Here is a 12,500-nt window from a genome sequence, read left to right on the forward strand (position 1 = left end):
AAAAAAAAGGGGGTGAAAAAAATTTGAAAAAAAATGGGTATGGGGTGAAAAAAAATGGGGGTAAAAAGGGGTTTAAAAAAAAGGTGGGAAAAGGGGGAGGGGAGGGGTGATTTTGAGGGGGGTGTTTTTTTGGTTTGGGGAGGGGTTTGTGGTGTTGTGTTGTTAAAAGTGGGGAAGTTTGGAAGGGGGGGATTGTGTGTAGTGGGTTTATGGGTGTTGGGGTGATGGGGAGGTTGAGTTATAAAAAAAAAGGGGTATAATTAAAATTAGTGTGGGGGGTGGTTTTGGTTTTGGGGGTGTGGGTGGGTTGTGGTGTAGTTTGGTTGGGGTTTAAAAAATAAATAAGACGGTGGCTGGATGGGGGGGGGGGGGGATGTTTGCCTGACAGTTTATGAATCCAGGGCCAAACAGCTGAAACTGTTGTAACAAGATGTAATTGAGGAAACGTAATTTCGCCAGCTATTTATCTTACTGTTCCGGATTGTACGCCGAAGACAGGCGTAAGGGCTGATAGTTGATAATGGGTGTCTTGCTTGTAGCGATAACTGTTCCAAGCTGCATGGTTTACGCGAAGCACTTTGGTGCAGTCAGAATTCCACTATGGGACACATTTAGAGGTATAAGGTCTTGAGGTTGAAGGAATGGCTGTATAGGCAGCTCTTTGGACTAAAGCTGTGAAACATTGTATCATATCTGAAATGGACGAGAAGGGGGATGGGGGTGTAGGAATAGAAGAGTGAAGTGAAAGTAAACCAGTCGGCTCTATCAAAGCACCAGCGTGAGGGGTTAGGAAGTGGGAGAAAGGAGGACTGGAAAGTGGTCTAGAACTGATCAATGGAAATCTAAATGGAGAGAAAGGGAGCACAGAGAGAGGTCAAGGCATGAAAAAGATTGCGTGCGCATGTCAAAGTGAGTGGGGCGATCTGAATTAAGAATAAGGTTAATTGTGGAGAGGAAGCATTCTTGGGATCGGCCACGGGAGCTGGTGATAGAATCACCCCTAATAGTGTGGAGGCAGTTAAAATCACCAACTACGAGGAAAGGTGGCTGGAGTTGGGAAATTAGATTTTCAAAGGCAACTAAGTCAATGGTGTAGGAAGGGGAGAAATACACTAAAATAACTGGGATTCAACAGCGAGGAAAGATGCGAATAACTGGGACAGTGGTTTGAAAGGGAGGTATGACATACGGTGTTTTCTGATGGATAAGTATAGACGAGACAAAATGGTAATTGGGAAGTGGTATAAAAGGATGTGTAAGAAGTCTCTTGGAGGCAGATAATGGATGGGTTACAAGAAGAAAGAATATGACGAAGGTCAGATATGCGAGACCAGAAACCGCGAATATTTCAATGTAGGAGAGCTATAACTTAATTGATCTATTAGTATGGTTACAGTGCGTGTTTGAGAATTTGAAGAGGAACGAACTAGGGGGTGATATAAGGAATGAGAGGGGGGAGGTGGTGTTATATCAGGAGGGGTATCAGGAGATGGAGGATCTGGGGAAGGGCATAGTTGTGACATAAGGGATTCACGTGTGTATCCAGAAGGGAGTGGAGGGGATAGAGGGGATGGATGGAGGGTTAATGTAGGTGGAGCTGGAGCTGGGGGGATGGACTGTGTTGGGAGGGAGTAGGAGGGTGGATATCAGCGGTCACCGAGTGTGGAGGGAGCAGGAGTGGATGAGGGGTTTCAGTGTCAATTTGGGACTCGAGCAGATAGTTTTAAATATCTTCGAGTTTCTGTAATGGAGTTGGTTAGGGAGTTTGGTGTGACAAAGGTTTTCTTGTAGGGGGGGAGGGAGGAGGAGACTGCAGAGAGTGAGAAGGGAAGGTGTTAGGGTTGCAGTAGAAATTGGAGTGTCTGGATAAAGAATGTCAAAAGAATTTGACTGGGGAAGGTAGGAGGTAGAAGTGGGGAAGCAAGATGTAGGAAGGATAGGTATAGGGGAGAGTGTAGGAACATCTTGGGAGGGAGGAGGAGGTGCAGAGCGAGCGACATTACTGGAGTAGGTAGTAAGAGAAAAACCTCGTCAACGTGCTTCCTGTCTGGCTTCATGCAGAGTGAGACCAACTCTGTATCCGAGAGTTGTCCCACCACAGACTTGTAGGTGGGGCAGCCTCTATGAAATGCATTATGGGGGCCGCTACAATTTTTACACTGACGGGGAGGTTGTTGCTATGGTCGGACAGGGAAGGATTCTCCACCAATGTAAATATTAAATTGAGGTCAAGTCTACAGAAAGTAAATGTTGGTGGGGTTCTTACGATGACCTCTAGGAGGAATGGAGTGGCACTGTACTGACATCACACATTAAAAATAGGTCCCATTTGGCTGGGATAAATAGAGTACTTAAGATAATTACTAATATGGGGGTGGTAGAAGGATGGAGACATGTAGAAGAGAGAGCAGTTTTCAGGGAAGTTGTATTAAGGAGAGGTAGACAATAAGGCTGTAAAGCAGTAGTAGGGGAGGAAGGGGTGATTGATGAATAATGTTGTGGGGTAGAGGTGATGAAGCTGAGAATATTGGGAGAGTAGGAAGGTCTCCTGGAGACTGAGTGTTGACTTGGGTGGATAATGTACTAGTAGACATTGAGGAGGGGGTAGTAATTGCAGTGTTCAAAGTCGTGGTCAAAGGAGAGCCTGGGGTTAGGGGACTGGGAGAGAGTTGGTGGGGCTATTGAAGAAGGGGTAGCCTCATTGCCCCTAATAAGGGTATAACGTCTTCATTATTGGCCATGAAGGACTGTTGGGGAGGGAAACAGTCCCTCCCTCAGGGTCCCCTTGAGGGGTAAGGGTTAAACACCTAAAACAGGGGAATACCATGCCCATGGCTCCCTCAGGCCATTCAGGACTGGCACAAAGTCAGCCTTTCATCCTTTCAGCATGGCTCTCACACCTTAGGAAGTGGATAGTAGAAGGGGTTGGAGAAGGGATGGAAACGAAAAAGCAGCAGCAGCTAGGGACAGGGAGGTGGGGGGGTGTAAAATGAAGTTAAAATGGAGGGGAAAAGTGGATAGGGGTGTGTGTTTGCTCCCTACAGCCAATTTATCTATAATATTAATGTTGCAGCATTTTTTGTTGTTTATCTTTGTTATTTTGTGCGTTAATAAAGTTTCTTGGCCCATTTTCTGTTAACTTGATTAGTAAAAGCTCAACTTTCTCAAATGACAAACAAGAAATGTGGAGCCTCATCTGATAGCAACAACCCAGTTCCATATGTAGTAAACACAGCAACATTGACTACAAGTCATGTCTCTCCCCAGTGCCACTTAATGATTAACGGTTAAAACAAACAAATTTGCTAAACATTGAAGATCATACAGCACCATCCAGTGTAACTTAACCCAATGCCAACGGGCATGACATGTACATATGTGCCATGCCCACTGAGAGTTACTTGTTTGATTGTTTTTACATATAGATGGCTACACTTGAACCAAGTCATCAATGAGCCAATTACGAGTACTGCCTGTCTCGCCCTTTTACCCTTTCCTTTGATTTACAAAAATATTTTACGTTATCTCATTTTGCTGTTACTAATGTTTATAACATAGTAATTATAATGTTTATAATAAAAACACCAATAATTTTCCCCAGCGGCATTGGGTTGCGACAAGGATTTTTTATCAGTACTTTGTATTTACTTGGCCTTTTCCTGGCTTTTTTAATCTTGCCTTAGCAAGGAAGAATTTACAGAGGATTGCTAAATATTCATAAAGCAACTGTATCAAGGGCAGAAGAAAAAAAGGAACTAGGGAGCACTGACCCCCTAAATCTCGTATCCAACTTTACCATTCCCTGCTATCCCACTGCATCAAAGGATACTTAATAGATTTGATGGCCAATCAGAGTTCAACTGAATATTCTATGCCCTTGCAGAAAGAAAGCCCTTATTTATAAAAGGTATTTCTTCACAAAAAAAAAAAAAAAAAAAAAAAAAAAAAAAAAAAAAAAAAAAAAAAATCCCATTCTTATTCAACCGATTTCCCCCACAAATGTTTAAATGGAAAAAGAAAAAAGTTACATGACAGTGTATATTTATTTTTAATACCCTATACAAGAAAATTTGACATTTTATTTCTACTTAAACACCATAATTTAGATCTAGAACAAGTTTGAAAACCATAGTATAAACATTCAGTGAAAATAAAATTTGTAAGTGCCAAATTTTACACAATGCAAAATTTTCACGTTCCCTATTTTGTTCCTAAAGTATTTCAAATTGATACATTTGACAAAAAAGAGTAAAGAGTTGATATTTCATAAAATACAGGACCATCTGGAGGCTTGCATATCCAAAGTTCTCCTCAGTCCACAATTGCATGACAATGCATTTAAAAAAAGTTCTTAATCATTCATCAATCACATAAGCATCAATAGGTTTGCATAAAAACACTATCACAATTGTAGTAAATTGACACTTTTCTCAGTTCTCATTTCCACATACAAATATATATAAAAATCGTTCATATAGTAATATATATACCCAACCAGTAAAGTTGGTGGGCAAAAGCCCCATCAGGTGGATCTAAGGAACGTACTTCTTGTCTTTGATGCTTTCATCATTCCATATATATATATATATATATATATATATATATATATATATATATATATATATATATATGTGTTGCTGCTCATCCTACATTATCACTGCCAGAGGTTTTCAGGCCACCTGAAAAGAGAAAGTCAATGTCAATGCATTGCAATATTATTACAACTGGCCCATCTAATTTTAAAAAATCCTTTTGCATCAAATATTGTCCCCAACACCTGCCTATCTCCCTAACATAATCACAACAGTCAGAAAAGACTTCCCAGCCAGAGTGAACTAGCCAGGTGTGGTCAGGGAGGTGTGGCAAACAGAAGGAGGTGCAGTTGTCTAGCACGTCAATGACTCATTCACCGACGATACCCAACCAGTAAAGTTGGTGGGCAAAAGCCCCATCAGGTGGATCTAAGGAACGTGCTTTAAGTTTTGTGGCTCTGCCAATTTTGCAAATGCATTTTAATTATCTATGCAAAGCATTTTCCATTTTTCCCAGGTCTATTACAATTAGTTTCCAGTAATTCTTAATATTGTAATAAAAAACTCCATTGCAAATAAAAACTGAATAGCAAAACAGTGGTGTAATTACTTACTTAGAGCTGTTCAAACCATACACTGCTCATTGCCATGTGTGCAGGCCACCTGGGAAGACAATTCTATGTTAATGTTGCAATTCAATTTACTGTTCAATTCAATTATTAAGAACACTTTGCATCAAATATTGCCAAATATCTGCCTATCTTTATAATCACAACATTCATAAAATGGTTTGTGAATATTGTCCCCAACACCTGCCTATCTCCCTAACATAATCACAACAGTCAGAAGAGACTTCCCAGCTAGAGTGAACTAGCCAGGTGTGGTCAGGGAGGTGTGGCAAACAGAAGGAGGTGCAGTTGTCTAGCACGTCAATGACTCATTCACCGACGATACCCAACCAGTAAAGTTGGTGGGCAAAAGCCCCATCAGGTGGATCTAAGGAACGTGCTTCTTGTCTTTGATGCTTTCATCATTCCATATGCAAATTTAACCCATTGGCATTGGCATATGTACTGTCCACTGAAGTTCTTATGAATGGTGTGTAATTTGACTAAGATCCAGGAGTGCTTAGTCACCAAGAAACCAGTTCGTATTCCTACCAAACTTCACCTGACCAGCAAGTTTTGGGGGATTTTGTTTAAATACATTATCAACATTATCATAACTATAATTATTACTGAACAGTGATAACCAAGATTTGCAATACTAAGGTAAATAGGCAAGATACGGTAAGGCTACTATTTAGCACCTTAGCGACTAAGCAATCTGGAGCCCTTTATGTGTAAACAAGATTTATAAACTCAAATAATAGTGGATTGGGCATATATATACATTGTGTGTGTGTGTGTGTGTGTGTGTGTGTGTGTGTGTGTGTGTGTGTGTGTGTGTGTGTGTGTGTGTGTGTGTGTGTGTGTGTGTGTGTGTTTTTCTATGGACTACACTCCTTTATCAAATCTAAAAAAGTATAAGGGGCTCCTAGAAGGAACTATGGCCCTCCAGATCCCTAGATATCCCCCTACCATTCCATTAACCCGATCCGGATGGGTCATATGTTTCAGCGTCATAAACCGCATTGTCTGCAGGGTATGCCTGTACACACGGTAACGTGCCAGACCACGAGGGGCGGGACGTTTAGCTTGATTTTGTGGACTCCCATGCCCAGTGTCTAGCTGTTGCCAGAAATCAACAGAATATCTCGCTCAATGATTTCTGTTCACCCATCGGTGATGGGTTAATTATTATAAGATACAAAATACATACAAGACTCACCTACATGTTGCTCATACAGCATTTGTGACTTCATTCCAAGCCATCTGAAAAGAGGAACAATAGCATTAAATCTCAAAAGAGAGTGCTTCAAAATAATATTCCTTCACTACTAACAATCACAACAGTTAGAAATGGTTTCTGGTTAATACTAATTCAAAGTTGAATCTATTACTGTCTAACTTTAAAAATAATAAATATAAAACGTCCAGTATCAAAAGAAGGTATCAGCATCAAATATTGTCCCCAACACCTGCCTATCTCCCAAACATAATCACAACAGTCAGAAAAGACTTCCCAGCTAGAGTGAACTAGCCAGGTGTGGTCAGGGAGGTGTGGCAAACAGAAGGAGGTGCAGTTGTCTAGCACGTTAATGACTCATTCACCGACGATACCCAACCAGTAAAGTTGGTGGGCAAAAGCCCCATCAGGTGGATCTAAGGAACGTGCTTCTTGTCTTTGATGCTTTCATCATTCCATATGCAAATTTACCGCTTCGCATTGGCATTGGCATATGTACTGTCCACTGAAGTTCTTAGGAATGGTGTGTAATTTGACTAAGATCCAGGACTGCTTAGTCACCAAGGAACCAGTTCGTATTCCTACCAAACTTCACCTGACTAGCAAGTTTTGGGGGATTTTATTTAAATACATTATCAACATTATCATAACTTGTTATTACTAAACAGTGATAACTATAAGGTTTGCAATACTAAGGTAAATAGGCAAGATACAGTAAGGCTACTATTTAGCACCTTAGCGACTAAGCAATCTGGAGCCATTTATGTATAAACAAGGTTTATAAACTCAAATAACAGTGGATTGGGCATATATATACATATAGGTGTGTGTGTGTGTATGTATGTGTGTGTGTATTTTTTCTATACATCCCTTTATCAAATCTAAAACAGTATAAGGGGGCTCCTAGAAGAAACTATGGCCCTCCAGATCCCTAGACATCCCCCTACCATTCCCATTAACCTGATCCGGATGGGTCATGTGTATCAGCGTCATAACAAACCACTTCGTCTGCAGGGTATGCCTGTATGCACGGTAACATGCCAGAGCACGTGGGGCAGGACATTTAGCTTGATTTCGTGGACTCCCGCACACTGTTTCCAGAAATCAACCAAATATCATGCTCAGTGATTTCTGTTCACCCGTCGGTGATGGGTTAATTATTATAAGATACAAAATACGGAGAACTTTCCACGTATGTCAACCAAGAGTACAGTAAAATAAATGTGTGGAGTGGATACCTTGACGAAAACTAAGACTTTTCATCTATGGCAAAAGTTGCGCAAATCTAAAATAAGGGATATACAGGACAGAAAAGACAGAAGATCCACCCTTCATTTTCTAAGTCCCCTTCCATGTTTACCTTGCGAAAAACCAAAACAAATGTGACGCGTAACTCATTACTGCGATCCATCAAGTAGTCCATGTATTGCTACGCGCCTGTGAATACTTATTGTCATTCCTAGCGTCTGTTTTTCCGAATTCATGTATGTAATGCATTCTTCTAGTTTTATTATACTTTTACGTCTTTTGGTAATTATTTATGCTATTCTGTACAATAACTGTGCGCATGCACGTGTACACCGGGAGATTAGACAGGTCATCCGGCACCTACTCAGGGAGAAACGTTTCGTTTTAAGTGCTGCATCGACTCCGGATCAATTTTAAAGTCATACTGTGGATATACAGGAAAAATAGACATTCTCAATCAAAGCCTGATATTTGAGCCCAACAAGTGCCCCAAATGCCAAAAAACGTGATTAGAAACCAAGCAATTCTGACCATAGACAGAAGCGCAGAAAAATCTGGTCTTTCGCTATATAAAGGTATGTGGTTTAATCCTGGGGGTCCAGGGGGGGGTAGCCCCCTAGCTAGGTGTATATACTACTAAGGGGGTCCAGGGGGGTATAGCCCCCTGGCTAGGCATACACATTACCATGGGGGTCCATGGGGCATAGCCCCCTGGCTAGGGATACACATTACCATGGGGGTCCATGAGGCATAGCCCCCTGGCTAGGCATACACATTACCATTGGGGTCCATGAGGCATAGCCCCCTGGCTAGGCATACACATTACCATGGGGGTCCATGGGGCATAGCCCCCTGGCTAGGCGCATTTAATACCAAAGGGGTCCATGGTGCATAGCCCCCTAGCTAGGCGCGTTTAATACCAAGGGGGTCCAGGATTTTACCCTGGGTTCCAGAGGGAGTAGCCCCCTAGCCAGGGGTATATACTACTAAGGGGGTCGGGAGGGCGTAGCCCCATGGCTAGGTGCATTTAATACCACGGGGGTTCAGGGTTTTACCCTGGGGTCCAGGGGGGGGTAGCCCCCTAGCCAGGCGTATATACTACTAAGGGGGTCGGGGGGCCTAGCCCCATGGCTAGGCGCATTTAATACCACGGGGGTCCAGGGGGCATAGCCCCCTTGCTAAGAGCATTTAATACCACAGGGGTCCAGGGGGCGGAGCCCCCTCTCTAGGGAATATATAGATCGTAGTGTATAAATCCCATGGTTAGGTTACGTCGGTTTATTGGTTAGGATGCATTATAAGATTACCACATGATCTGGATCATGTGAAATCCCGTAGATTTTTGCCAAATGGTGGGTTTGAGTTTCATTAGCCGATTTTAGGCATTTTTTATGCTTATTTTACACATTTCTGTTCTCTATTTTTCTTATCTAAGCCTGTTTTACCTCGTAATTTCCCTGATCTACTTCATGCCCTCCCCTGCTATCAGGACTTATCAAATCACATCAAGATTGTCGGCTGGAGAATGCGAAGGAGATTATCATCAGATTAGTTCTAATCACACCGAGAACAAATCTGATAAATATTGTAAGGGAAGACCCAATTGTCATAGTCGGAAAATTAACCCAAAATACATACAAGACTCACCTACAAGCTGCTCATACAGCATTTGTGACTTCATTCCCAGACATCTGAAAAGAGGAACAATAGCATTAAATCTCAAAAGTCTGCTTCAAAATAATACTCCATTATTAACAATCACAACAGTTAGAAATGGTTTCTGGTTAATACTAATTCAAAGTTGAATCTATTACTGTCTAACTTTAAAAATAATAAATATAAAAACGTCCAGTATCAGAAGATGATATCAGTATCAAATATTGTCCCCAACACCTGCCTATCTCCCTAACATAATCACAACAGTCAGAAAAGACTTCCCAGCTAGAGTGAACTAGCCAGGTGTGGTCAGGGAGGTGTGGCAAACAGAAGGAGGTGCAGTTGTCTAGCACGTCAATGACTCATTCACCGACGATACCCAACCAGTAAAGTTGGTGGGCAAAAGCCCCATCAGGTGGATCTAAGGAACGTGCTTTAAGTTTTGTGGCTCTGCCAATTTTGCAAATGCATTTTAATTATCTATGTAAAGCATTTTCCATTTTTCCCAGGTCTATTAAAATTATTTTCCAGTAATTCTTAATATTGTAATAAAAAAACTCCATTGCAAATAAAAACTGAATAGCAAAACAGTGGTGTAATTACTTACTTAGAGCTGTTCAAACCATACACTGCTCACTGCCATGTGTGCAGGCCACCTGGGAAGACAATTCTATGTTAATGTTGCAATTCAATTTACTGTCCAATTCAATTATTAAGAACAATTTCCATCAAATATTGCCAAATATTTACTGTCCAATTCAATTACTAAGAACACTTTGCACCAAATATTGCCAAATATCTGCCTATCTTTATAATCACAACATTCATACAATGGTTTGTGAATATTGTCCCCAACACCTGCCTATCTCCCTAACATAATCACAACAGTCAGAAGAGACTTCCCAGCTAGAGTGAACTAGCCAAGTGTGGTCAGGGAGGTGTGGCAAACAGAAGGAGGTGCAGTTGTCTAGCACGTCAATGACTCATTCACCGACGATACCCAACCGGTAAAGTTGGTGGGCAAAAGCCCCATCAGGTGGATCTAAGGAACATGCTAATCTCTGGCATTTATCCATTTCATTTGTGGATTTCAACTATATTTCAATAGTATCATTCACCTATTAATGATACTATTAAGCAGCTTCTTACTTTTCTTTCATGCCTATTTAAAAATGGCACCAATTTAAACTGTAGCTTTCATAATATTGTAAATAAAACAAGGTTCAATGATTTAAAAAGTATAGATAAAAAGCATTATAAAAAATACTCACCTACACTGCTCATTCTATACCAGTTGTATTCAGCATCCAAGTCATGGTTGTGACCAATGGTCTGGTTCCTAGGTGTGCCAGACATCTACTGGGAATTTAGTAGGCAAGATTAGTATACAATTAATAATCAAAACAATTTTTCTAAACACTCAAAGAAAGGTTACAAGGTTTGATAATCGACTCCTTGGTGGCTGAGCTCCTGGAGCTATCTGTGCAGACATTTCACAAAACAATACTATAGTGAACAATAGACTTTCCCAGGGCATTAGGATAACATTACTAACAGCATTACAAGGTAAAAGAAAATACTTAAAAAAATCAAGAAAAAGGGTAAACAGGGGGTACAGACCTTATGAAATGGTGCAACATAAATCAAAATGTATATATAAACATTTAGATTTTATACATGTTGATTTTAACTCAAATCCAACGGGCATGGCATTTAGGTACATGCCATGCCCACTGAGTTTACTTTATTTTTATACATAGATGGCTAAACTTGTACCAAGTCACCAATGTGCCAATTACAAAGTACAGACTGTCTTACCCTTTTCCTTGATTTTTGAAAATATTGTGTTCTTATATTGCGGTTACTAATATCTATAACATTATAGTAATCATAATGTCTAATAAAAGTAACATCATTGATATTCATAGCATTAGTTAAAAAAAAAAAAAAAAAAAAAAAAAAAAATTTCCTGCCAATTCAAGGAAAAGTGAAATCAGGTAAGGTCACAAGGTCTACTACAAAGGAGGGCGACTACCAGGTTTGCCACAAGCATATGGTATATCGCACAGCTATGAAATCTTAGTACGTTGTTTGTCTACAAAAAAAATAATATTCAGTGAATTTCATAAGATTTGAGTGAAGTATAGGTGAAACTTTGAAAAAAATTCCAGACACTTCGTGTAAATATCTACATTGTGTATTTATGAATTTTTGATATTTTGTTTTGTCTAAGAAAAAAAAATTTAATAATTTTTCACTTTGATTTCCTCCACTCTGACCTGTTTTCTCTTGACATTTTCAAATATTTTCTATATTTTCTAAACACCAAAAATTATCCTTTAGTTGTAATTTATAATGATACCTAACATTATAAAACAATACAATACTTGCTGCCAAAATTGCCACCTAGCATAAAAAAAGTTAATAACTAACACTAATGATCCAGAATCACAAACTATACTGATTAAAAAAAAAAAAAAAAAAAAGGCAAACGAAATGCTAGTTTCATTTTTATTTTTAAAAGACCAACAAGCAAACTATTGAAAACTACAGGAATCATCCCCAGGGTTTGGCAAAATCTTCAGGATTTCACAATCCAAAACTTCCATGGTAATCATAGTCCTAACCAATAAATCAACCTAACCTTAATCCCTAGGCACAGGACTTTGCTCCTTAGACCACCATGGCATGTACACAATATGTTCTATATATTCCCTAGCCAGGGCATTATACCCCCCTGGACTCCCAGGGTAAAACCACACAATTGCTTGGTTTCTATTCACTTTATTTGGCATTTGGTGCACTTGATAGGCTCAAATATCAAGCTGTCATAAATACAAATGTCTATTCCTTTTGCAGAGCCACTATAGTGCCTGAAAAATGACCTGGAATTGACAACTCTTATAGGAAACATTTCTTACTCGAGTTCGTCATGGAATGGCATCACATGACCTGTCAAATCTCCCGGTGGCCAAAATGCACATGCGCACAAGGTTATTGTACAAATTCACATGAAGGATTTGTTTCCAAGAGTAATGCACCCTCCAGAGACCAAGTCCCAAACCAGGATACCATGCAAACCCAAAATCCAAACCTAACCTTTCCTACCTTCTATTTATTCCCTATTTGTGCCCCTCTTAATTAATACTGTATGCCAGTTTACAGAAAATCTGACATAAAAAACTTGTTGTGTGGAGGTATGTGTAGCGAATATTT

At 40.1% G+C, this 12,500-nt stretch overlaps 1 long non-coding RNA gene and 5 other non-coding genes across 6 annotated transcripts in view; all 6 read right to left on the reverse strand.

Annotated features, from left to right (window-relative positions):
* Positions 1 to 4,029: 4,029 nt before the first annotated feature.
* The window catches only part of LOC125031252, a 9,682-nt gene continuing 1,211 nt past the window's right edge, over positions 4,030 to 12,500 (reverse strand). Inside the window, exons 2-7 of the long non-coding RNA XR_007115461.1 lie at positions 10,556 to 10,643; positions 9,892 to 9,940; positions 9,276 to 9,319; positions 6,363 to 6,406; positions 5,147 to 5,195; positions 4,030 to 4,679 (exon numbers count right to left, since the gene is read on the reverse strand). This is a non-coding gene — a long non-coding RNA (uncharacterized LOC125031252). The remainder of the gene's footprint in view (positions 4,680 to 5,146; positions 5,196 to 6,362; positions 6,407 to 9,275; positions 9,320 to 9,891; positions 9,941 to 10,555; positions 10,644 to 12,500) is intronic.
* On the reverse strand, positions 4,764 to 4,975 carry LOC125031352. Its single transcript, XR_007115471.1, has one exon. It is a non-coding gene; the product is annotated as a small nucleolar RNA SNORA53 (small nucleolar RNA).
* On the reverse strand, positions 5,331 to 5,542 carry LOC125031354. The gene has a single exon (XR_007115473.1). It is a non-coding gene; the product is annotated as a small nucleolar RNA SNORA53 (small nucleolar RNA).
* LOC125031355 lies at positions 6,599 to 6,810 on the reverse strand. Its single transcript, XR_007115474.1, has one exon. It is a non-coding gene; the product is annotated as a small nucleolar RNA SNORA53 (small nucleolar RNA).
* On the reverse strand, positions 9,508 to 9,719 carry LOC125031353. Its single transcript, XR_007115472.1, has one exon. It is a non-coding gene; the product is annotated as a small nucleolar RNA SNORA53 (small nucleolar RNA).
* On the reverse strand, positions 10,129 to 10,340 carry LOC125031356. The gene has a single exon (XR_007115475.1). It is a non-coding gene; the product is annotated as a small nucleolar RNA SNORA53 (small nucleolar RNA).

The sequence above is a fragment of the Penaeus chinensis genome, chromosome 12 (genome assembly GCF_019202785.1).
Source record: "Penaeus chinensis breed Huanghai No. 1 chromosome 12, ASM1920278v2, whole genome shotgun sequence".
Lineage (NCBI taxonomy): Eukaryota > Metazoa > Arthropoda > Malacostraca > Decapoda > Penaeidae > Penaeus > Penaeus chinensis.